The following is a 26,097-nucleotide window of genomic DNA, read 5'->3' on the forward strand; positions in this document are numbered from 1 at the left end:
CCACCAATCAGAAAACAGGCCTCGTGAGTGAGTGCATTCTACACACATATTTTTTTTTTAAAGGAAATGGCAAAAGAGGTTATCCCCGCCCCTCCCCAAGAACTTAATTTAATTCATTAAAGGACTGAGGCTTCTCCTGACAGAAAAATCAATTTTCTAGTGGGACCTTAGCAGATTCATTTTTTTCCCCCATGCCTGAAGGCAACAGAGAGGAAACACCTATTAATGCCCATCCAGACTTTCGTCTGGGGTGTTTGTCAACCTGAGACTGTAACCTGGACATCCCTAAAGGCAAAAAAAATCTCATGACAGTTTCTAAACAATCAAAAACACAAGACTTCAATAAAGCGGAGAGTGCCGAATACCCAGAACCATAAGCTGTCCATTTGAAATTGGCTTTGTGTATATGTGACAGTGGATGGGTTTGGGGAGGGGAGGCCACATCAGGAACCTCTCTTCCTCTGTGTTCTCTTTCTTGGGGTATGATTCTGAGAACTCTAAAAGGGTGTCAAGACCTTTCATTATACTTAGCATTTCTCTAGATGCCTGACTAGAGGGCACTCATGTAAATATGCATATTTATACATATCGAGGAACAAAGGCTTAGGCTAACGAAGGAAGGCTGGGCAGAGGCCGAGGCAGTGGCAGCACATACACCACTGTGTGGGTCTTGGTGAAGAAACACAGGACGGGGAGCCTTGTATTACTGACGCTCCACTCAGCCATCACCCAGAGGATCTGTGACCAGCACTCACTCATGTTGCCCTTCGGTGGAAAGGAACTCTGCCAACTGTGGAGGGCGCAGGCTGGCAGGCGGTGTCTGGTGGGGCACCCAGCAGGGCTCCGGAGGGAGGTGAAGCTGGCGTGCAGGGCGGGGCTCCCGCCATCCCATCAGTGCCGCTCGGGTCCTCTGAAGCCGCCAGCTGCCAACTGAAACCCGAAACCCGGCAGCGTCTGCAGGCTGGCCCCGCTCAGTTGTTCCAGCCTCTTGTACTGTATATTTACACATTCGCACACAATCACTCTTTCTAACTTCAGGACTCTTTTGCGCAACTGCTAGGATTTCTCAAGTGCATGTGGCAACTCAGCCCCGGTGAAAGAAAGCCCGTGGGTCTCGGGAGAAGATCGCAGGCTGGCGGGGGCCCCCCAGGCTCCGGAGGGGACAGGACTAGAGCAAGACAGCGACGGCTGGGGGATTCCCCCCAACTTTCCGCGCAGCTGCGGCTGGCTCTGCGGCCACCCGGGGCTTCCTCCTCCAAGAGCAGCGCGCAGGCCAGGCGAATGGGGCTCTGCGCTTGCCCTGGCCGTGGGAAGTGAAGGGCACCCCGCCGGCCTGAACTCATCTGGCCGGTCCTAGGAGCCTGGGACTTCGGAGGAGCAGTCGCCATCCCGCATAGGTCCCTCGTCCCCAGCAGGGTAGGTGATGTGACTGCTGCGGGAGGTGGAGGAACCATTCAGAGGGCGGGTAACAGCTTCAGGCTACAGGGACAGGGAGGTGGGGGCTGCTGCGAGCCAGGGGCAGCGCCGGGACCTACGCTGTTTCAGTGCGCGTGTGCCTGTGTGTGTGTGAGCCTGTGTGCTTGAGTGTGTGCATGCGCGCGCGCGCTGTGTGTGTGTGTGTGTGTGTGTGTGTGTGTGTGTGTGTGTGTGTGTGCCCGCACGCAACACAAGCAGGCAGGCATCCTGTGTTTCTGACTTGCAAAACAGATGCAATTAGTACAGCTCTTTCTTTGGCAATCCACCTTCTCCTTTCCTCCGGTGGTGGTTTAGCCAGTCGAAGAGTTGCCTAGACAACTGGCCTGTGGAGGTAGATTTCAATATATATTGTGTTTCCAAAAAGCGATAGAGACTCTTCAGTGATTTTAAAGACACACAGATGGGTTTAGAGTTTTTGAACGAGTAGTTCTTTTTTTTTCCCCCGGGGAAGTATCCATCTACTTTTAAAAAGAAGCATGCAGTACGTTCTCATTAAGAAAACAAATAAAAATAAAAAAAAAACAAAAAACAGGAAACAACTTCAGTAGCGTTTCTTGTGTCAGCCCTCAAAGATTGTTACTCCGAGTCCCTCAGAGATGCTGGGTTGTCCAATACTGTCTCATAAAAGAGACCCTGGCTCTGTTGTCATCTGTTCGAGTTCATCCGAACCTCTCAAGTTGTTCTTGTTTTCATCGTATTACTCATCGTATTTTATATTGCATCTGTTTTAGCCTTCCAAGACACCGTTGTTTCATCCCATTCTTAAAAAAGGAAGTGAGTAAATCAGGCTAGGTACTGGAAATATAAACGTTGTCAAAGATTTGCTTATCTGTAAGTACAAAGTTTCATATTGTTGGGTCTACTAAATAAGACAAATTGATTGAAATCTGGGGATGTTTGCAGTGGCATTTAAAAGCTCTACTCAGTTTCTGGGAAGATGGACAGGCTGATTCAGTGCAGGCTCTTCCCCAGTTCTAATTAAGATCTCATGACTAGCTCTTGAGGGCAAGACATGGTATTAGTATTGAACTGGGCATCAACAGCATATAGGATTACTATATTAGAAAAAGCTAGGAAGCAAGTCTAAAGCTATCGAGGGCTTCTCAGTCCTCTTTTAAATTCCTGGGTACTTAATTCATCTTCTCTGAGGATACTTCTTAACTTTCAAGAGAACTCAACAGGAAAACTTCTCTTTCCATCTTTCCTGAGTGTCCAATCTCCAGAAAACACTTCAGAATTCTGTTCTCTCTTAGAGCCATAGTAAAGCTGTCAGAGACTTTGCCTTAGACATGGTGGAAGGTGGAGTCGTCAACTCTAAAACAAATAACATCATCCTATCACACAGAGGAGAAGAGTTCTTAGTGAAAGATCTTTCCAAGGGAACAGGGACAGACTCAAGTTTTGAGGTCCGGAATATATTGTTTTAGGTACATGGAAGTTAACACACCACAACAGGATACCAGTGTGTGTGTGTGTGTGTGTGTGTGTGTGTGTGACTCTTTCTGCATGAGAAACTCAGGGTTCTTGACTTTCAGCCACATTGCTATCATTGCTTTTATTTCAACATCTGAGGGCTTTGATTTAACACATGGTGGTTTCTCTCTAATAATTTTTTGGGCTTTATGTAAGGTGAGCATGAAGTATTTTAAAAAATACCAACCTGACTATGAGTGGGATAAAATTAAGTTCTTGAGAACAAACCCAAAATCCACTGTAGAAACAAATAGTGATGTATCTTTCCAGACAAGAATGTAGTGAAAAAGGATGTTGGCTGAAATCTCCAGGGAAATTTGTTCAGTTTTTGCTTCAGATCATGATTGCTAAAGCTCTGATTGCTGTCCTGGGTGGTAGAATTATTTCTCATGTGACCCTGGACTCTCCTGGGTGGAGGGCAAGGGTGGGTCAGGCAGTGGGGGAGATGAGCAGCCGGGTACTGTGAGAGTCTAAGTGGTGTTTTCCAGCGGTGCCTGTAAGAGCTGTGCCGTGACCTACTGGCCCACTGAGGAGTGTTCTCTTTCTGGCTTCTGGCATCCTGGTTGGGTTCTCTGGCCTCAAGCAGGCACTGGTGGTGTCAGGTCCTGGCTGTGCTCCCTCATTTCCTGTTCTGAGTAGGAGCAGGGCTGAGGCATTCTCTCTTACCTGCAATCAGTTTCCTCTGGTATTTTCCGGTCAAAGGTGAAAAATGAATTTCCCTTGAATCCAACATGTGTTGGGCCGATTGTTTCTTTTTTTGTTGTTTGTTTGTTTTTGTTTTTTTGAGACAGGGTTTCTCTGTGTAGCTTTGCGCCTTTCCTGGGACTCACTTGGTAGCGCCTTTCCTGGGACTCACTTGGTAGCCCAGGCTGGCCTCCAGAGATCCGCCTGGCTCTGCCTGCCGAGTGCTGGGATTAAAGACATGCGCCACCACCGCCCGGCTAAGGGCCGATTGTTTCTTTCTGCCCCATTATTTATTTATTTATTTATTTATTTATTTATTTATTTACTTACTTACTTACTTTTTTTTTATGAGAGGTGTATGTTTTGTAAACTGAGCTTGGCAGGTGAGGTGTTCTCAGCCTGGATGGCAGGGGAAGATTTGGCCACATGACTTGTCACATATGGATGCAGAAGAGTATGAGGGTCCTCAGACCCTCAAGCCTCTATTCTGTCACATTACACTGAGAAGAAGGGGAGGGGGAGGGAAAGAGAGGGAGGGTGGGATTGAGGGAGAGAGGGAGGGACTGAGGGAGGGAGGGTAGGAGGGAGGAAGGGAGGAGGGAGTAAGTGAGGGATAGAGGGAGGGGGAGAGGGAGAGAGAGAAAGAAAGAGAAAGAGAACCTTTTCTTTTAAAATAAAATAATGCAGGTTTACTTCTTAAAGCCATGGGAAAAGGGACTCAGATTTCTCCCAGATGGAGAAAGATATTTTAGAATACAGTTGTAAATGGACACCATAGCCATGAAGTCAGTGCTGAGTCTCATGTTAAATCTGACAAGGGTAGCTCGCTCATCTGTGCTCTGGGACTAAAACTTCACAAGATTCTGTTGGGATAAGCAGTGAAGTAAAAACACATTTGGAAGGAAAAGGATCAGGGTGTTGAAGACTCAAAGAATATTCATTTTTCAGAGATTTTCATGTTCATGTGTCCTTGAAGTAGCATCTGCCTCTACTAAAGTGACATTACGATGAACCTCTTTTAGTGGAGGTATTTTAAGAAAAGGTTTCTCTGTGTAGCCCTGGCTGTCATGGATCTCACTCTGTAGACCAGGCTGGCCTTGGAACTCCCAGAGATCCTCCTGCCTCTGCCTCCCCAGTGCTGGGTATTAAAGGCATATGCCACCATCATCCACAATGAATCTTTATAAAACCTAAAATTGATGTGCAAATCCCTTGTTCTGCAGCCTTGGTTGGAGCCCAGTGAGCTAGAGTAGTAACTTGAAGTTCTTTGTATTTGTCTCTTTGCATGAGATGCTGGGATTGAAACTAAGCCTTTCAACATGTACTAAGTAAGTGCTTTACCAGTGACCCATTTGTCTGTGTGTGTGTGTGTGTGTGTGTGTGTGTGTGTGTGTGTGTGTGTGTGATGTGTGTGAGTCAGACTTTTCTTTAGGCTGCCAGCTCACAAATAATGACATAGAGACTTCTTACTAATTATTAAAGCTTGGCCATTAGCTTAGACTTGTCCCACTAACTCTTATAATTTAAATAAACCAATCCTTTTGATTTATGTTCTTTTACATGTCTCAGTTACCTTTACTTTGTAATGCCCAAGCTGCTTGTTCTGAGTCTCCTGCCTGACATGTCCACCTTACTTCTTCCCAGCGTCCTCTGTGCCTGGAAATCCTGCCTAGCTATTGGCTGTTCAGATTTTTATTAAACCAATCAGAGTGACACATCTTCACAGTGTATAAAAAAAAGATTATTCCACAACACATATATGTATATATGAATATATGTTTTAGCCATTCTTTGAGTATTTTATACAATGTAATTTGTTTCTACTTATCCCTATTATTCTCCCTAACTCATCCCAGATACACTTCCTCCTCTTTACCCATCCCTAACTTCCTGTCATTAAAAAAAAATAATCCACTGGTTGAAATTTGTGCTGCCCTTATATTCATGAATGTGGGGCCATCCACTGGATCATGAATGTTTGACTTACTAGGAACCTCCCTCTTAAAGAAAACTTCTTACCCCCCACCCCAGAAGCCATAAACTGTCCATTGCAGCTTTTTGGTAAGATGTGGGGGCTTGTGAGACCCTTCGCCCTCCATGCTGCAATATTGACTGCTGTGATCTTGTGTAGAAAACCACATCTATGGTGAGTTCATGAGTGCAGCAGTTCTGTCACGTCCAGAAGACACTGGTTTGCTCCTGACCCCTGACTTCCGGTCCTTACAATCTCTTCAACCCTTCTGTCACTAGGATCCCTGAACCTTCTGGTAAGGGAGGTCACAGAGATGTTCCACTTGTGACTAAGCACTCCACTGACGTTTGTCCTCTGAACTGTGACCAGTTGTCAGTTTCTGCCTCAACCACTGCCCATTACACACAGACACTTCTTGGGTAAGTGCGAACAGCTGCATTCTTCTTGGGGTATAAAGATAGCAAATGTGGGCTCCCTCACCATGAATTCTTGGCCACATTTAGAAAGTGATTGGTTAGTCCCATAACATTTGTGCCATTATTACACCCATGGGCATGCCATGCTGGTTAGTATTGTAGATCATGTGACTGGCTAAGACTCTTGATTACTTTTTTGCCCCAGAAGCCCACATAGCACCTTCTAGTGCTATGAGAGCCAATCAGCAGGGAGAAAGATTCTTGGTTAAAATTTGGTTAATATTGGTATTCATTTTGACTTTCTCATGTACTTTGACCAAAGTGTGTAGTGTCTTCAGCAATCAGGTCTCACCATCAAGTTCCTGGAGGTCTCAGCTCTTTTAAAATTGTATGCTGTTTATTTTCTTTCTTCCTTTTGATTTGTTTTGATAGGGTCTTGCTAACTTGCCCAGGCTGGACTTGAACTTGTGATTTTCCTGCCTCTGACTCTGAAGTAGCTGGATTTGTAGGCCTGTGCTTCCAGGCTGGCTAACTTTTTTGCATATTGTCCAAAGGCTCTTCCCTTGCAGCTTCCTTTTCCAGTGTAGTGGATCCTCCCTGATCACATTTCTGATGTCTTGTTCAGGGATTATTTTCTGGAACTCTCCTGTTGCCTAGAAATTTCTTGACCCTGGCCAGTCAATTTCAAAGGAAATTTCCTTTGGAAAAAAAAATTCTATGCAGGAAGAATTAACAACTCCATCTTGTCTGCCTCAATCTAATTTGATCATGCTTTAAATAATCACAGTCATGTGTCAGCTAATGATGGAGACTCTTCTGAGACATGCTTCATTATATAATTTCATCATTATGGGACTATCACAGTGTCCTTAACAAACCTGGAGGAGGCTGCAGCCCAGGCTATAGTGGCCTACTCTAAGACACTTTTGTTTTTGTTGTTCACCGTGGAGTGGCATACTGCATGATGTGTGGATTTGTTTTGTTCAGTCTCCCTATTCCTAGCTGCTATGAGTTCCTCACTGGATGAGTGGTAGAAGGAGGAAGCTTCTTAGATCCAAATGACTAATCCAGTGTTCCAAATGTAGTAGATAATGCTTTCTTAGTCAATGAGCAAGCAAAGCTGTAAGTAAATGATGTATTGATATATTGATGGCTGCTAGTTCATGCAGACAGTTGTATCCAAATAGTCGGTTGAAGAATAGGTGTTTGGACACTGTATTTTTCTCATGCAACAGTCAGTACTACAAAGCACAAGTCACTCTCTAAATCAGCCCACATATGCCTATTCAATCTCTGCAATATATGAAATAGTGTGCCTTTGCAATTCTAAAGCAAAAATAAATTAAAAGCCACAGTAACATCAACTTTTAAAAGGAATCATAAATGTTCCTGCAATTAAAAATAATATAAGTAGTTTCAATGGATACATATTTGCACAATTATTTTTGTCCCATACTATAAAATCTGTGTTCTATCAAATCTCAGTGGGAGGTCTGGATTTAGCTGTGAAGACTAATATTGAAGTTAAATTTGGATATGCTACCCTCGGGATGGGCAATAGTCTTAATTAATCAAACAAAATGAAGATACCAATTTTGGCTATTTAATAATTATCTTGAGTGCTAATGCTAGAGGGAAGTCAGAGCTAATTAGAGGGGAAAGCAGATGTGGATACAGAAGAGGGAACACATAAGGGCCACCTCCTTTCATGTCACTGATTCCTCATTATATTGATTTTCTTTTCATCTCATTTGAGCACTAAGGCAAATCCAAAGTTTTTTCCTGAAAACCTTTGCCTTTGTCTACAGTTATTTCTGCTGTCTGATACACAGAGAGGAGATTACACTCCATTTGATCTAAAATACAAATTGGCTCATTTTATTTTCAAAGCAATGTTACCTTTGTCTCCTACCTCCCTGCCAGTTAGTATATAGACAACATTTCAATCAATTGTGCAAAATACTAATCATGGTTCTCAAACACATCACTTCTTCAGCCTCTCTGGGAATACTGGAAGAATGTGCACGAATGTTAAGTCAAGCCCAACTGTTTATGCGTATGAAATTTTCAAGTTCTCCACCTTCCTGTATGAAGGTAACTAGAAATTTGCCAGACTACATGCCTTTACTAAACAATTCTTTAACATTCTATAGTCTCCTTTTAAACTGAGAGTCAGGATAAAGACATGGGCTGCATGGAACATTTTTGCACTTCACATTACATAGTTTGTTGGTTTTGTGCAAGAATTTTCATGATACATTCACCCCGGTCTTTATTCCCAGGAACTTAAAAAAGTGTGTTTCTCCTGGATAGCCTGTTTTGTTTTGGTTAAGGGAAGCATGACAAAGGAACCACAATAAATCTTCCTTTAGCTTGTAATTCTGGAAGATGAGAGCTGAATCTGATGCTCAGCTGCTCCCTCCCCCAACTGAGAGCTTTCTGAAGACTTGGTCTGCATGGTTTTATGATCCATTTAGTGCACCTGTATCTAAGACACCTTTAACAAGTCAACTATCCACTGTGGGATCAGTTGAATTTATTTTGCACTGTTTAACTCTTTTGACATTTTAGTTAAATATTTATAAAATTCTATTGTGTAACTTTAGTATTTTACAGACAATACTTTCAGGTCACTAAATATAGTTCCCAGAAATAATTTAGGTCTGGTTTCTGTACCTCCTCAGAGAAGATGTTCTTGTCACCAAATGTTACATTTCCTAAAGAACTTAGAAGGAGAACTGAGACTAAAGAACTTTGAAAGTAGATACTTAGGACCAAACATGAATGTTCTTATCAATGTGTATATCAAGAATGTATAGAAGAATTCCCTTGGGGTGTCTCTGAGAAGTTGAAGAGAAAAATCTTTCTCTGAAAAGTGAAGTTTATTGATGAGTACAGGCTTATGGAGCTGTGACTATAGCTACTTCCTGAACATGAGACTGAAGCTTCAGAGAACTGAGTGTCCAGGTTCACCAACGATGGAATTATCCCTTGCATTATAATGATTTCTTTCTCTTTCTACAAACCTCTTAATGACCATTGCTCTAATAAATTTTATGCTTACTGAGTATCAACCACTCCGTGTTTTACAGATGTTATTCCTATTCATAGAAGTAATTAGAATTAACAGTTCTAGAAATGATTATGTTGCATCTGATTCAAAGATCATTTGTGTTGCATGCAGAGAAGCAAGAAACAGTGTCTATGTGAATGCCCAAACACTTCCATTTCCATGATTTACACCAATGACCTTTAGAACCACAGTCTCTGAGCTTCATAGGTTTGCTTTAACTGTGTGACTCCAGTCACAAAACTATTGGCATGGAGTATTTGGAGTTCTCTTGTGGGTCCTTTAGATGATGGCATTCTTGTGGTGGTGAGAGGTGACCCCTGGGCTGGCATGCCACAGTCAAAATTCTCTTTTAAGAACTCATCAGATCAACAATAGAGTGACTCTTTAGGGACCATCTGACCAGCTATTTGTTCTTGGCGAAAGGAAAATTGGAAGATCTGTTTCATGAAGATCCAACCACCTACATCCAGCCCAGACCCAAGGACCAGTGCTTCCTGAGGACAGAGAGCAGGAGGGGAGTGTGATCAAAGGAGGCAAGTCATTTCCAATGATAGGGCTAGAGAGACACAATGTGAGAAGCTCAACAGAAATGAAAGAGGAATGGGAAGGGCCAACTATTTGGGGATTACAACTGAAAATAAAAGAAAAAAGGGGGAAAGATTTAATATATGTTGTGGTAGTTAAGGATTCAGTCACTACCTACTAGTCATGGAGGCCTGAGATTACACCCAGCACTTGCCATAGGGGACCATAGCACCAGATAGACCCTAGGATATCCGTTACATAGCTGAGAAAACAAGTCCAGAGAGGCCGAGTCCCTTGCCAAAAACCACATAGTCACTGAGTTGTAGTTTCGGAACTCAAAGTAAAATAGCTCACCCTAAAAGAGTAAATCTTTCTGATGTTCTCTGGAACTAGACTGCATTCCAGACTGGGTAAGCCTTGTGGCCATGAGCTGGCTGCACACACCAGTGTGAAGTACTGTTTTCCTCTTTGTAAAAAACAGGTACTTATTGATCCCTACATCCCATGTCAGTTTTCATCACAAAGTGAGCAGTACATGGAAAATGGGCGATGTCCCCACCTTGTAAGCATCAATAGAAACCAATAGTTATTATCATTAAATAATGAACAGAGTTCATAATCCATATTTTTCAAATTGCAAGATTTGATCTATCGATGGCACACAATCAAATTGGTGATTTTTAAAAGGCATTTTATTTATTTTTAATTTCTGTGTCTGAGTGTTTTGTCTGCATATATGTATGTGTACTACCTGTGCACAGTGCCTGAACTCCAAAAGAAATCATCAGAGCTCCTGGTCCTGGAGTTAAAAACCATTACCTGCTGGGTGGGTGCTGGGAAATGGAATTGGGTCGACTAGAGCAACAGGTGCGCTTAACTGCTGAGCCATCTCTCCAGTGCCCTAGTGGGTGATTTTTGACCAACACTTTTTTTTTAATTAAGAAGGAGTAGAATGAGACAGAACAGAACTGAATATAAAAGGTCGTTGTTCATTATGTGTTTTAAAAAGTAAAATATATCCCACATATTTTAATTTCAGTTGCATATACTTTTGTTATTGCATGGAAATGGAAAATGCACTTGGGGTTTTGATAATACTGGAAAAAAAGTCCTTAATGAACCCTCAGTGTGGCGACTCACACGTAGCCTCGGTGCTTGACTTTGACCCTGTGTGTGTTTCTCTCTTACTCTTCACATTTTTAGTTTTTGGAGACAAGATCTCTCCCTGGTGTTGGCTCATTCACATAGACTAGCTGACCAGCAGACCCCAGGGGGTTGCTGCCCCAGGCAGATCTGGGGTCACACGCACCTCGCTTTTCCATGGGTGCTGGGGGTCCAATGCAGGTCTCCATACTTGCACTGTGAAGCCTTTCCAACCAGAAATGTTTATTTTGAAAAGCTCATGTAGATGGGGATATTGGCAATCCAGCCCACACGGTAAAAATTCTGGTAAGAAAGTATTTTAATAACGTAGAAATGATATGAATTTATATGTCAGGAGAACTTTTCTCTCATAACAGATGTATTGAGTCCATGGATTCATTGTATGTTGTTAGTTCAGAGAGAACATGTAACATTGCATTCGCTTTCCTTTCTTGGTCCTGTGTGTGGTCTTTCACTCCTGCATTTGGTTTATGATTGGAAGATATGTTTACTTTAAGATGTAACAAATATCCCCTTTTCTTTCTATTAATACGATTATCTTGGGGCGAGGATGTAGCTGAATTGGTAGCATGCTTGCTTATAATATACAAAGCATTGCATAGCTGGGGTGTGGTGGTGAAGGCCTGTACCAGCATTTGGGAGGTAGAGCTGGGAGGATCAGAAGTTCAAAGTCAGCCTCAGCTGTATTGGGAGTCCTAGGGTAGTATGAGGTATATGAGACCCTGTCTCCAAAAAAACCAATTGATTGATCAATCAATCAATCAATCAATCAATTTAAAGGTAGCTTTACAAGTGGCAATTACTAATTTAATTTAAAACTAGGACTTAATGGTGTGTGATATGTGTTGAAGGACAGACATTTCAGGAGAGACACATTGGTAGAGCTTACCAAAGGCTGCATTTCATATTTAAACAGTTGTTGGAGACATGCTTCCTAAGGTATGGCATTTCCCATTTCCTGGCTGTGGAAAAGCTAGAAGGGCCTTGGGGAGGGGCTGCTGGTGTATGACTGTGAACCTGACTTGCAGCATTCACTGGCTTCTGCAAATCCAGCTAGATCTAGTTTCTCCGGGCTTTAGTCTCCTTATCAGTAAAGGGAGTCAGAGCAGTGACTTTCTCACATGGCTTCAGCCTGAAAAGGTCTATTGCCAAATGGTGGCATGGTCCTTCAGAGCAGCTTTGGTGGGGATGTGACTGTGTACGTTTGGCAGGGCTCTCAAACGTGGATATTTGATTTCACTGGGGAGGGAGTTCCTGGATGGTTGTATATGACAGTATAATGGTTACCATGACCTTTCCTTGATGGACACCATGAGCCAACGGGCTTGTTTTCATTAGCTGTGGGTCTGGAGGGAGAGGGGATGCCACTCCGATAGAGGAAGGCAAAGTGCATTCAGGTGGTTTGTTCATCACAGGGACTGTGCTGAGATACTGGCACTTCATGCTCAGCAATGAAGAAAGCCATTCCCACTGAGAAACTGCACAAATCGGAAGATGTGTTTTAGCTTCAAATTAAATTAAATCACCTGGGGGACTGGAAGCAATGCCATTTACCTTGCACTATTTCAGTAGCACAAATGCAACCAATACCTATTCTTGGATGGTAACTGGTGTGTATGGTGCCTAGGAGACCAGTCTTCAGTTCTTCCTCACTATGTATTGACTATGCTGTAAGGAGAGCAGAAACCTTAGATCTCAGTCCAGTGAGTGCATATAACTTGAAGACATGCTAGAGACAGCCCCTTTGAGAAGCTACTTGTTTCTGGATGGAAGCTGTATTTTTAATGCACCCATTTGCAGAGGTTTTCATCCAGTGCAACCAGGAATTCCATGAGTACAGATCGATGCTGTGATTAAAACATAACATGCTTTAATTTTCCTGGCTATGGGTAGAAAAACAACTTGCTTGATGGCACTCTACAGTGTGCTGAGTAACACCAGGACTTCCTGCTTCTCCTCTCTCTAGCATTCTGCACTTGTGCAGCCTTGTGAAGAATGGGTCCAGCAGGCTAAGAATAGTGTCCATCCATCAGAATGGAGTTACCAGTATCTTTTCAAGAGCCCTTTGTAGGTTTCAGGCAAGCTCTGTCTTTGAATCACTTAAATCAGAAGTGCATTTACCTATATTTTTTTTTCTCTCGTACCTTCCTTTTGTTCGCTCATCAGTGTGATTTTGGAGGATGACTTTTTATTTGTCTTTCAGACACTGTGGGCACAAAGGTGTTGTGTGGTGGAAACTGCTGCTGAGCAAAGGCGTGAGAACAGAGGGGGATCTGAGGCTAGCTGTTTCCCCAGGAGAAGGGAAAGGGGCATGAAGCATGGGAATGCTCTTTGCCTACACACTGATGAGGTCTTACATTGGATGAGCATGTTGGAATCACAGAACTAAAAAAGCCTCCTGGATTAGTTCTGTTCTTTGCCTGTGTTAACCCGCACAACAGCTCTATTACAAACTGAAAGTTACGTACCATTTTCTCGCAGTGAATTGATGGATTTCAGAATAGAAGTTTCTTTAGAAACCACCTCACTTCAAATTTCCCAGTAAGGAAGATAGGTCTGGAATGGCAGACATCCAGAAAACAAATAAAGTAAGCAAGGCATTGATGTTTGTCCTGTGCCTCAGAGCCCTTCTCTCCCGGGGTTCTCTGAGAGAATTAAACCAAGTGATCTGGTGGGACATCCAGGCATCAAAAATGGATGACCTCTGTTAGGACATCCAAGAGAGAATCCTGTGACTTCCTATGTCCTGAGGTGTTCCGGAATTCATCCTAGAGCTCAGCCGGACAGATGACACCTGGCTCCCACCTAAACCTCTATCACCCAACCTGAGTCTGGGGAATCTGATTTTCCCTTCCTCTCTCCCTCCCACATTCCTTTCCTTCCTTCCTTCCTTCCTTCCTTCCTTCCTTCCTTCCTTCCTTCCTTCCTTCCTTCCTTCCTTCCTTCCTTCCTTCCTCCCTCCCTCCCTTCCTTCTTTCCCTTCTCCCTTCTTCCCTTCCTCCCTTCCTTCCTTTTCCCTCCCTGCCTCCATTCCTAAATGGGTTCCATATTCCTTAAAACAAAGTAATAGGAAACCCGCCATTTTCTTGGGACATTTTCCTAATTATACCTAGCTTCACAATTGACAGTTGTTCTTATTAGAAGATGGTTTTTTTTTTTCTTTTTTTTTCTTTTTTTTTCTTTTTTTTTTTTTTTTAGCACTAAGGATTGAACCCAAGGCCTTGCACATGTTAGGCAAGTACTCTACCACTGAGCTGTGTTACCAGCCCTCTTTTTGTTTTTATTTATGTTTTAAATAGTTTATTTTTCTTTTACATGTATGTATGTACACATGGGTGTGGGAGGCTAGGAGAGGTTGTTATATCCTCCAGAACTAGAGTTACAGGCAGTTGTGAGATGCCTGACATGGATGCTGGGAACTGAACTTAGGTGCTATTAGTTATTTTGATAACTAATAGTTTTATGTTATATTTCTAAAGGTATGGCTTTTAAAAGTGTTTTCAGTGGACATAATTTTATTTATTTGTGGAGTAAGAAGCATAATCTTTAAAAAGATCAAGTAAAATTTAAATATATTTATTTTATATTTTTATAGAAAATACATAAATTTCTTACATGTCTAAGGTGCTGGAGTATCAGACTCCACCAATATCTTTGAAAATCTTTTTACCAAGCTTAGCTTAACTATACAGAAACCAATGCATATTGTATTAATATCAAGATACAACTTACAATATTTTCTAGTTTAGGTTATAATTTCTTCAGTATTCCTTGTAATAGTAACAGTTTCATCATATCTACTTGATACAAATTGTTCTTAATGCACTGTATATTTTTATTCAGTTAAATCTTAACTGTACAATAATCATACATTGTCTTCACATTTTATACTTTTCATATTCTGGAAAATAAATAAATACTCCCGAGGTTAACACACCAGAATTTTCATATGAAAAGCAAGAATAAAAATAATAATGCCCTATAAGCTCTGTTCTTGAACAGTCAAATCTCTTTGGAGTCAGGAGGAAATTCTGTTCCTGGGGCCTGCTGTGTGAATCCTGGACACACAGAGCATTCTCTCTGTGTAGGGTTTTTTATTATTCACTCTCTGTGATCTCATCCTCTGCTGTTTGATTTGAGGAACATTCCAGGCAGTATCCTTAGTTTCCCCGACATGAGCCTGGGGCTGGGGCTGGGGCTGGAGGACTCTGAGGAATTCCTTGCTCAAACAGGGCAAGACAGACCGAGCTGGTCGGCCAGACAGTATATGGCTCAGCTGCAGGCCCCAGGCTTCATTTCAGGATTGGGAGAACTGTGTCTCGGGTGCTCCACCATGCTGTGCTACACACCTGTGCAGGCAGCCGCGGGAAGTGGAGGCTGGTGGCAGGAACACGGAGTGACTTCTGTTTCTCAAAACAGCAGAGGATGCTCAATGTTTGGGCTTCCCCAGATGTCTGCTCATGGCTCCATGGTGTTGCAGCTGGGGCTCTGACTTGGGAATTTTCCAGCAAAAAAATAGTATGCTAGGTGCTCCTGGGAGTTAATGTTTATATGTGTGCGGCAAATAATCTCCAGATCAAATGCACAGCAATGACAAGAGTGTATGTTTACTGTTCTCTTTTGTTCGTTTGTAGTAACAGAGATTTTTCTTAATCTCTTAGAAATAGCCATTAGGTAAAATAAAATTAATTGGACAATTTTGTGGAAATGACAAGCAATTAGGGTATAGGATCATTTATGAGATGTATTATTAATGCTAAATGCTAAAATAAAGGTCATATTACCATCATCCCGGAGGGAATGGGCATGGAGAGGAGAGCTGTGGAGAGGAGAGGGCAGATAAAAGCATCATATTAAGGTGGAATGTGATGAAATTACTAGTGATATTTTGTGTTAGTCTGGGATGTGCTGTCTTACAGTTGGAGATGCTGTTTGTCAAGGCTGTCGAGTATAGAGCTAGTGACTGCCTGAGAAACCAGAGACTGACTCCTGATTCCAGTGTTGACTCACAGGCAGTGTTTACAGACTTGGGGAAAGGCAGCATCATATGAAACGTTTACCTATATTTCAGCTTTGCCTTGAAATGAGGATGTCAGGCATTCCCCCTTGAGCTGGTAGCTTCTTTACTTTGCTTCATTTCCTGAGGATTCTCTTTGGAATGAAGTCATCCGTGCACCCACCTGCCTGTGCTGCACTTTCTTTACTGAAAGTCTGGGAGGGACTGCTGTACTTTCACTGTTAAGAGCGGTTTGAACAATCTAACCACCAGGCACTTGCCAGGCAGCTTTGAGGAAGTTACTGATGGGTGGGTGGTCCTCTGTCCTGCTGGAACTGTGCGTGGTGTGCACGTGGTGGAAGAACATCCTTGGGCGTTGGTCTTCCCCGCCCCCCTCATCTAACACAGCGTCTCTGTTCCCTCAAGTGGCCAGTCTTTGTGTTTGCCGACTGTTCCAGCCTCTCACCATGTAGGAGTGGTGAGTTCTGGGAATCCAAACTCAGACCCCCCCCCCCCCCCCCCCCCCCCCCCCCCCCCCCCCCCCCCCCCCCCCCCCCCCCCCCGCTCCCCGACTCTCTTGTAGCAAGCCCTTTCCACGCTGAGCCGTGTCCCTAACGCCCGTGTACATCTTGTAGATCTAGGAATATGACAATTTTGTTTGCAGTAAATGGCCACTAATTGGAATTTGACAGCTTATTTGAAAAATCTGTCGTTTTTCTAAAACAGAGCTTGCATGACTTCTAAAAGCTTTGAAAATTGTATGATACATTAATAAATTGTGCTCAGAAACCATGCAGTCCAATTTAAAGACTTTCATATTTTTCTATTTCTCTATGTTCACTCTGACAAAACCACTTTCTGTGAATTCCAATTTGCCTTTTATTAATAGATTTGTCGAGTTTAGCCATTTCCTATTATGCAAGTGAGATTGACTTCTGTGAATGGTGAATGATATTTGTAGGAATTAATATAAAACTTGGTATTCTAGGTTGGTCAATTATCTTACTATCTTGCTTCATTCTCTTCAAAAATTTGACTAAGTATCCTGCAACTTATTACTTAAAATAAAGCTTTCTTAGAAAATTTTTGAATTGGTAACTCCTCATAATGACTGGTTTTAGATTATAACAGTTTTTCAGCTAATCAGTGGACAGTGTAATAAATTTTTCCATTTAAAGTCAATGCTGAGAAAATCAGTTTTATTCTCTCAGTTCCTCTTGGTGGCTTTGTTTTGACTTTAAATATGGATTTCAGAAATTATAACTACAGAATAAGTAACGGAAGCCAGCATCTTTTGTCGTTAATTGGAACTCACTGTCCTGTGACTTGTTATTAATAAGTCCGCTAAGGCCTGCTTCAAAGCAGATGTGGTTTAGAAATCGCTGGCACTCGTGGATCTGGTTGTTCATCTCCCGTGTAGTCATGTGCGATGCATGCTAAAGAGAGTGACAGCTCTGAGCAGGCTCCTGAAAGAGGTGTGGTGTCGGCTAGACCCTCGGAGTCTGGAAATAATGCTTTCATTTGCTTTTTTCCTGCATCTATACTTACTTCTTGGGCCAAGGAAGGCTATGGACAGAGTCCCTCAGCCAGAGGACCCAGGCCTTTGTCTGGTGGTGTCCTCTGCTGCCTGTGGGTGTCTGTGGCATTGTGTTGTAGAAATTGCTTCAAGTTCCCCTACTGGTGTCAGCTCCTGGGTTCTGCATACTAATGAAGCCGGCCCTGGGCTGAGCAGGTGACAGCTGTGAGGGGGACCAGGGCCACTGCTCATTTGCTTGTGTCCTCCTTCAAAGCAATGCGCCTTCCCCTTTGAAGGTTAGGTCTTGTTTCTTTTCCTCTTTCTCTTCACTGTCTTCCTTTCGCTGTTTTTTTTTTTTTTTTATTACTCTGGAGCATTGTATTAGTTTCCCATGAGTACCAAGTTTTAATGCTTCTTTTTTTTCCATAGTCTTTCTGGCTATTACAGACTTGATGTTTACCTATCCCCGCCCCTCTCTTTTTAATCTGAGCATTTCCAGGATATACTGCACTGGTCATTAATTTTGTTCCTTTTTGGGACCGCTAAAAGAGTGGACCTAGTATTCCATTTTAACTGCCCCAATCTTTTTGAATGACCTGTTGGATAATTGTTATTATTAAAGCCTCCTTTCTCCCCACATCCTCAAAGAGCCCTTGTGGAAGTGTACAGCGAGACAAGCAGCCAAACCAACAGCAGTACAGTAGTTATAGAGTCCAAGGAGGCCTCTAATTGGGGAATGCTTCCACGTCCATGAATGTCAGAAAGTTACTTAAAACTTCTGTAAAATGAGAATAATTTCCAAATGAGGTAAAGTTACTGAAACCTTACAGTATAAATGTCAGTTATTTTTGCTGAGACAATGTTGAGGTAGTTCTACTTGTAAGTACCACTACATGTTTTAAAATTTACATTTTCCTTTTTAACATTTGGAAATAATTTGGGACACAACATGTTAAATTTTTTTTTTTTTTTTTGTTTTTCGAGACAGGGTTTCTCTGTGTAGCTTTGCGCCTTTCCTGGAGCTCACTTGGTAGCCTAGGCTGGCCTCAAACTCACAGAGATCCACCTGCCTCTGCCTCCCGAGTGCTGGGATTAAAGGCGTGCACCACCACTGCCCGGCAACATGTTAAATTTTTAACTCATATAAAACGTTTCCAGGTGTTATCCAAAGCAGTTAATTAACTTTGATACGATACTGTTGACTATTCTCTGGCTGTCATTCCAACTCCATCCCTTATTCCGCCGATGTCTTTTTTCTAGAGGAGTTCCAAAGAGGAATCCCACACTGCATGCACTTGTCACGCTTGTGTGTTTCCTCCCACGGCTCCTTACTGTCTCCTTCTTCATGGTCTTGGCACCGATGAAGAGTGCAACCAGCTGCGGTGGAGAATGTCTCACATGGGTCTTCTCCTGCCTGAGATCAGGTTGTGGGTTTTGACCAGAGGACCACAGTGCTCTGCCATTGTCAGTGTTAGAAGGGAAGTATGCCTGGTTAGCGCTTGTCTACGGATGGTAAGTTCAGTTCCTCTTTGAGGTCTGCCAGTCACTCCCGGTAGGAAGTCGCTCATTTGCCTTTCTGTACTGAGAAAGCATCATGTAAGGAGGCACTTTGAGACTGAGACTGAGGAAAGGAGTTCTTTGTTTTCAGTTTCTCAAAATATTTTTTTTTTAGGTAAAAAAAGAAAGTTACCAATAACTAGTAAATATCACTATGGGAATGGAAGAGACATCATATTCCCTCTAAAAACAATAATTAAAAATAACATGTTGCCAGGTGGTGGTGGCGCACGCCTTTAATCCCAGCACTCAGGAGGCAGAGGCAGGTGAATCTCTGTGAGTTTGAGGCCATCCTGGGCTACAGAGTGAGTTCCAGGACAGGCCCCAAAACTACACAGAAAAACCTTGCCTCAAAAACCAAAAAACAAACAAACAAACAAACAAACAAAAAACAGATGTCTTTCTGTCACATATTTGCAAATTGAAGAGAATTCAGCTTAACTTCTGGTATCTGGAAGTTCCCAGTTAAACCATTATAGTAATTGAATTTTGTTTTTAATTCCAACATGATCAGCTTTTTATCATGCTTTCACCCATGAATTTTAGGGCTCATGCATTATTCTTGCCTGCATCATTTGTTATCCTGGTTGCCCCATGATCACAGGTTCATTTTTCTCCCTACATCCGATAGATGTTCTTCTCTAAGCTGGGCTTTCCCGCCACCCACCACTTACTCACACAATCTAATGGAATTATACTTGGTATACATCTGATCACTCCGACTGTCTGCATTTGACTAGGGCCCCCTGAAGTTGTCTCCTGTGTCCTTTTCTTATATCACTATAATTTTTAGAATACTTCTTACTTTCTGATGCTATAGAATCTTCCAGGTTCTTCCAGGTTCTTTCCAAAGCACGTACATTTCTTTTATTAAATATTGGTATTTAGAAACCAAGATCTGGGGCTAGCAAGATGGCTCCGTGTGTAAAGGACCTTGCTGCCAAGTTGCTAAGCCTGAAGACCTGAATTTGATTTCAAGGACCCACATGGTGAAAGGAAAGAACTCACTTCCAAAGGTCTTCATGTACATGCATGTCTACAGACACACATGTGTGTATACAAAATGCACCCATGCACGCGCACACACACACTAAATGTAAATTTTTTAAAAAGAGCATAAAATCTGAGTTTTATATGTGACTATTCATAAAATAACCTATTCCATTTTTCCTACAATGTATTTACTTATTTTCTTAAATCTTTGACAGAAATATCATAATTGCTAATCTGAATGTTTACTAAATAGAGTATAAGATGTGTACTTGGACCCAGAGCTAAATATTTTATTTTGCCTTCATATGTTCTTCTTTTTCTTAGACTATTAAACCAAATTCTTAATTTCCAAAGTTACTGTTCTCATGGAAAAGCTTTGGCCGATGAAGAATACTATGGTGGTGTCATCTTGGCCTGTGTATTTGCCCACTTGAATAAGTCATCTACAAGCCAAAGTTTCTTTTAAATAGACCTATTTTGATGACTTATTTGCTGAAATATGAGAACAAAGCCCTCTATTTGTCCTGTGTTTTCAGGCTAGTGTGAAATTTGGGCGAGAACGCTGTCTACTGCTCAGAAAGTGCAAAACCTCATGCAAGCTGCACAGCCCTCTGCTTGAAAATCCAACTGATTATTATTTTTTTGTTTTGTTTTGTTTTGTTTTGGTTTTCCAAGACAGGGTTTCTCTGTGTAGTTTTGGTGCCAGTCCTGGATCTCAGGCACCAAAACTACACAGAGAAACCCTGTCTTAAACCCAGCCTGGCCTCGAACTCACAGAGATTCACCTGGTTCTGCCTCCTGAGTGCTGGGATTAAAGGCGTGCGCCACTGCCACCCCACCCAGCTGATTATTTTTAAAGATTTTTTTCAATAATTTGCTTAAAAATACTATTACCAATAATGTACTGATATTTTCTCAAACCTCCATTTACCTCTCACTCTCACTGGCCTGGGTTTAGACCCCAACTTTTCCTACTTCGTGTCCCCAGTTGTTTCCTTTTTAAGTCAACAGCGAGAACTCAGTCAGTCTCAGGTTATAAGGTGGGAATTGTGTACTGCTTCCTTTGCTCACCCTTTATTTATGACGTGACTAAAAATACAGTTTTGAACCAATTATATCTCAAGAGACAAGGGGAAACCTTTCCTATCCCTATATCCTCTGTCATGACAGGGATGTTTCACAGGTGTTTGCTCTAACCAACACGTCCCAAATGAACAACACCTGATCAGGCCCTGAGTCCTTTGTTGATTAACCAAGTCTGAGTGGCAGAGGGACCACTGAGTGCCATTTAAAACCTGACTGTCAGCCCCCTCACCCTCAACTTTAAAATCAGGCAACTCTGGGTGGAACAGGAGTCAGAAATTGCACTTTTTTTTTTTTGCAGTACTCATAGAAATTTTGTTTCATTTTCTTTGAAAATGTGGCATTTTTATATTTCCTCTAAGTGGAACTTCATTCAACACTCGGTAAGTTCTCTCATCTTTGGAAAGTTGTGTGTTAATTTCTCTCAGTGTTAATAGGCTCTCAGTGGATTGCTCACATTGTAGTCTTCAACCACACTGTAAGTTCTTATCAAAGTGCTTGATTGCCGTGGCCCTAATTTTTCCTTCTGGAAATTAACAATCAAAAATCAAAGTCTTATGTGATTATTATAGAGTTTAATGGACGGAAGATGACTGGGAAATGCCTGACATATAGAAAGCATTCCTGAGATGTAGGACTTTTGAGTTGCTCCTTGTGGATCGAGTCTTCCTTTGGATCCCATCAGCATTCTTATGTACTCTGGACCATTGGATCCATGTGTATTCAGCTGTCTGTGCTCAGTAAAGAGCAGAGCCAATTACCCTTATCTTACAGAGAGGTTGGAGTAGATGCCTTAATTTCCCAGGTTATGATGAAGTCAAAATAACATCCTCCCCTGGTGTGTGTGTGTGTGTGTGTGTGTGTGTGTGTGTGTGTGTGTGTGAATTGAGCCTAGGTGTTCACACATACTAAACATGTGCTCTACCACTGAGCCACACCCTCGGCATGGGGAAATATCTTCTAAAGAATAAGGATATATTATTATATTATTTTTACCATCTTACTATCTGTAATATTGATTTATGTTTCATATAGGAAATAACAAGTCTTCCTCCAAGTTTCCATAACAAGTTAAAACCTCACTAAAGTCCCTAGATAAGAAATGGCCTAAGTAAAAAATAACCCTGCAAGCTGCCAGCCAGCCCTTCTGCCTTTCTGAAGGACATGACTTATACACCCCAGGCGTACCCAGCCCCTCTCCTCCTCCTTCTTTCCCTTCCTAGTTGAATAAGTTGGTAAGGGGCCAAGAGACAGGGAGGCCACAAAAAATACCAAAAGAACAAGGGCCATCTAAGTATAGTAATGGATTAAGCAGAGCAAAAGTGTTCTTCATAACCAGACATGAATAGCTAGCTGAGACTGACCCCTGCTAGCATATCTCCTTTTAATCGTGTCTCTGTGTTCATTGTGAAAGTGTTTTCTGATGCTGGGGTAGAGGAAAATGGAAGTGTGAAGGTGGCTTCCTCGGCGAGGCGGGGGGGCGCGCTTTCCCCAGCTCTGGTCTGAGTACTGTATTAATTTGTTTGTGGAGAGAATGTTGGTCATTTAGTGCAGCTCTCACACTAAGTATATTTGAATCTCATTTTGACTTGGTAGATTTTGACTCAAACATGCATTGAGTTAGTTTATTATTAATCTTTTAGTGAATGCATTTTCCACCACTAGTCATACTCGGTGATTACAAAGTTCTGTGTTCTTTTATGTTAATGCCGGTCATTTTACAACTTCGGCTTATGCACAGGTATGTATTTGGAACTACTAGAAGTTGTTTTAGGGAAGATACCACAGGTTCGTAGCTACTAAACTTTCATGAGAGATGCCTAGGTATGGCACTGCTGTCCTTGGCCTGCAGGGATCTGAAATGTCTGGGCTGCAGGGCCCTTTTCGGCCCAGTGGCTAACAGCTTGTATGTATTACCATCTGACCGGACTGTCGTCTGCAGACAGAGGGTCACGGGAGTCCTGATGATTTGTGCACAGGAATCCTTGGAATGATAAGAATAGAAATGCTTGTTTGTTTACTTCCTGTAGCTAAGAACAAAGCGGTCCTTCTGTGATTTCAGTCTTTTGGGTTTTGCGGTTTTTATCTTCTGCACGCCTTATTGACCATCTTTCTCCATAAGTGCCATGTCAAGTTGGACAGACTTTAATTACAACAAGAAAGCTCTGCTCTGAGCTATACTGAATTATAAAATGATAAAATGCACAATATTAGACTCTCTGTGGCTTACATTTTTTAGCATTTTCACATGAGTTTTGCATATTCCCCACTGTAGATGCTAGCATCCATGCTTTGGTGGCCCCTCAGATACCTTTCAGAAAATTGATATTACCAAAAATACCTTGGGGTGACATTTTGCCCTTCCTGGGAAGGGCTCCACTAACAAAATACTAAGAAACGAATGTGACTTTCATGAGTAGTGAGACAGGGATGTCACTTTGTGAGGTTTACAAGTGAACACTGCAGAAGGAAGACATTTCAGAGTGAGAGAGCCCATTTGCCAAGAACAGGGTTGGAATGAGACTGTTAGGAGGCATGCAGGGAACAGCTCTGAGTAGAATGAAGCTGAATCCTGCTGCTGTGGGATGGAGACATGACTAAACTCAATGAGTAATCACAGAAGAGGACAAAGGAGAACACTGTGGGAAAGACCCTGACCAACCGGGCTTCTGAGTCACAGGTGTTGGTGACTAAGTCCCCTGAGGCCCCAAACATGCCAAACCAAAGTATTCAATCACATGATTTTTGTAAAGCCAAAAAATATGGTTTCATGTCTCAGCTCTGTCAAAGACATCTGTGTATTTGTGGAAAATAACATGTGTTTTAATCCTAACATGTGGAAAACAGTAATTATTTTCAGAGATTTTTGTAAAGATATTTTTGTAGAAGAGAAATATCATTTTGCAATACTTTATAAATTCAACACATATTATTATCTTTCTGTCTATTCTTACTGTCAGCTTTAAGATGAGTGTCCACAAGGCCTGCTCCTTTCTGCCAAGTTAGGAAATGCAGCATCCTGTATCTGTCTTTGTGGGTTCACGGTTTTGTGTCTGTGGACACGGTGGTTTCTGTGGATTTGGTGTACTCCTTGGCATCTGAGTCCCTTCCCTATCTTTTGTTTTCTGGTCAATGAAACAAGAGTAGCTATGATATGGTTGGCTTCCCTTTTCTCTTCAGTTGATGAACAAGAGGTGTTCAGTCACTTGTCCAAATCAAACTAGTCCCCAAGCCATGAGACAGGCTACTCGTTTCTAGTTTCTTTTCTTTCCTTCAGTGACAGACATGCAGATTTTGTGAGGAAACAAAGTATTTGTTTCCAAAGAGTCAGTGTTAATGTGTCAGAGGTGACTAATACCGTGAATGTGTCCAGCCAACTACCATAGAAGAAGTAAGGACACAGCCAGATAATGGCCATTGTGTCCCTAGGTTGACTCTTAAGACCATGTGACTTGAACCATGGTGAGCAGGGACAGGCCACACTCACGTGTATAATAGACTCCTTTTCCCTTGCTCCCTTGGCTCAGTTGTGGGAAACAGCGTTGGTGGATTGATTGATACTTCCTCTGGTACCTGCTTCTTTCATTATTCTAAATGCGTCTGTTATGTTAGCGGTAGAAGGAAGACAGTCCAGAGCAGAGTGAATCTTACTTATGTACTGAAACTGACTCCCACTCAACCCCCTGCCCAGTGCCTCTGCAGGTAGCTGCTCTCTACTCCAAGTGGGAATCTTTGGGGGATGTCACACCACCATGACTGCTGTTATACCATGGTAACAGAAAAGGAAAATATCCTCTCCTAATACCCAGAGAAGATCTAGAATATTTGGAAATAAGTTCCCAGGGTCTACATTCCAACAACTCCAGTACGTCTCCTATAAACTACATTCCAAAAATATTCAGTAAAATCCCAACACCTGCTGCTATCTGTCTATAAACCAAGATGTAGCTACCATAGCAAAAAAGCAATCTTCTACATTTTCTGCCCCCTCATACCCCCAAAAGGAAGCTCTGACAGCAAGGGAACAATCTCTGGGAACTTACCAATTAAAAACTACTCACCTACATTGATTTCTTTTATTTGCTTCCAAATGCTTGTACTTTCACTGCAATGAGTCCATGCCATTCGTGATCTCGGAGATGGGAAGTCTTGGGTTGTCTTCCTTCCTTCTTCCTATTGTCCTCATATGCTGTGACATTATTTCTGGGAGACATGAGGAAGTCTAGGACAGATCTGAGTAATGATAGCACCAAAGCATGACTGGGTGAACCAGTGAGTTTATTTGAGTTCTCAAAGGAATATAGGTGTGGGTGACTTACAGGAGCATGGATGACTCAAAGGCAGCTGTGTCAATGAAAGCCCAGCCCAGCATAGCTGATGGCTCATGAAGGACGGACCCCTGAAGCTCTCTGTACATCTTGCAGTCAGCAGCACATGTGGGAGAGTCTCCCTTTAGCATTTCCTGGGTCTTCAACAGTTTCTTTCCTGTGTGGGATGTTTCAGTTAGGAAGAAATGGTTCTATAGCACTTCCAGGTTCCCAGGGCCTGGCCATTATGCACCTAGATTGTTGATGTTTCAGATGACATCTTTACCTGCCAGTACTTAGTTTTTGCTGAAATCCATCACAACTGGCCAAATGGTGTCAGGTCAGCCTTAGTAAACCATGATGTGCTAATTAGTTTCTGTCAACTCGACACAAGCTAGAATCATCTGTGAAGAGCAGAGCTCAACCGAGAAAACCCCACTATTAGATTGGCTTGTAGGCATGTCTATAGGATCATTTCCTTGATTAATGATTGTTGTGGGAGGGCCCAGCCCACTGTAGTTCTGGGTTGTGTAGAAAAGAATGCTAGGTGAGCCCAGACAGGTGAGCCAGTAAGCAGCACTCCTCCATGGTCTCTGCCTCACTTCCTGCCTACGGTTCCTGTCCTGAGCTCCTGTCTTGGCTTCCCTCAATGATGGACTATGAAAGTGTAAGACACATGGACCATTTCTTTCCCAGTTACTTCTTCATTGTTTTATCACAGTAACAGAGAAGTGCATGATGGCATATGGCTTTCATCACACTTCTCTCCACTGCAGGGGCCTGTCCAGTGGCCTCTTGTTGTTGTCTGGCCCACTTAGGCTCGGGGAGGCTGGCCTTCCCCATGTCTTCTCCTAGCTGTGGA

General features: G+C 42.4%; 1 protein-coding gene across 2 annotated transcripts in view; it reads left to right on the plus strand.

Moving 5' to 3' along the window:
- The first annotated feature begins 908 nt into the window (after positions 1-908).
- Arhgap24 (Rho GTPase activating protein 24) overlaps positions 909-26,097 on the plus strand; it is a 408,858-nt gene continuing 383,669 nt past the window's right edge. The window contains exons 1-2 of one of the 2 annotated variants that reach the window (XM_028867285.2): positions 909-1,416; positions 5,884-6,024. The gene's annotated coding sequence lies outside the window, so the exon portion shown is untranslated. The remainder of the gene's footprint in view (positions 1,417-5,883; positions 6,025-26,097) is intronic. The other variant, XM_028867284.2, reaches the window with a different exon arrangement.

This window comes from Peromyscus leucopus, chromosome 10, assembly GCF_004664715.2.
Source record: "Peromyscus leucopus breed LL Stock chromosome 10, UCI_PerLeu_2.1, whole genome shotgun sequence".
In the NCBI taxonomy this organism is placed as follows: Eukaryota; Metazoa; Chordata; class Mammalia; order Rodentia; family Cricetidae; genus Peromyscus; species Peromyscus leucopus.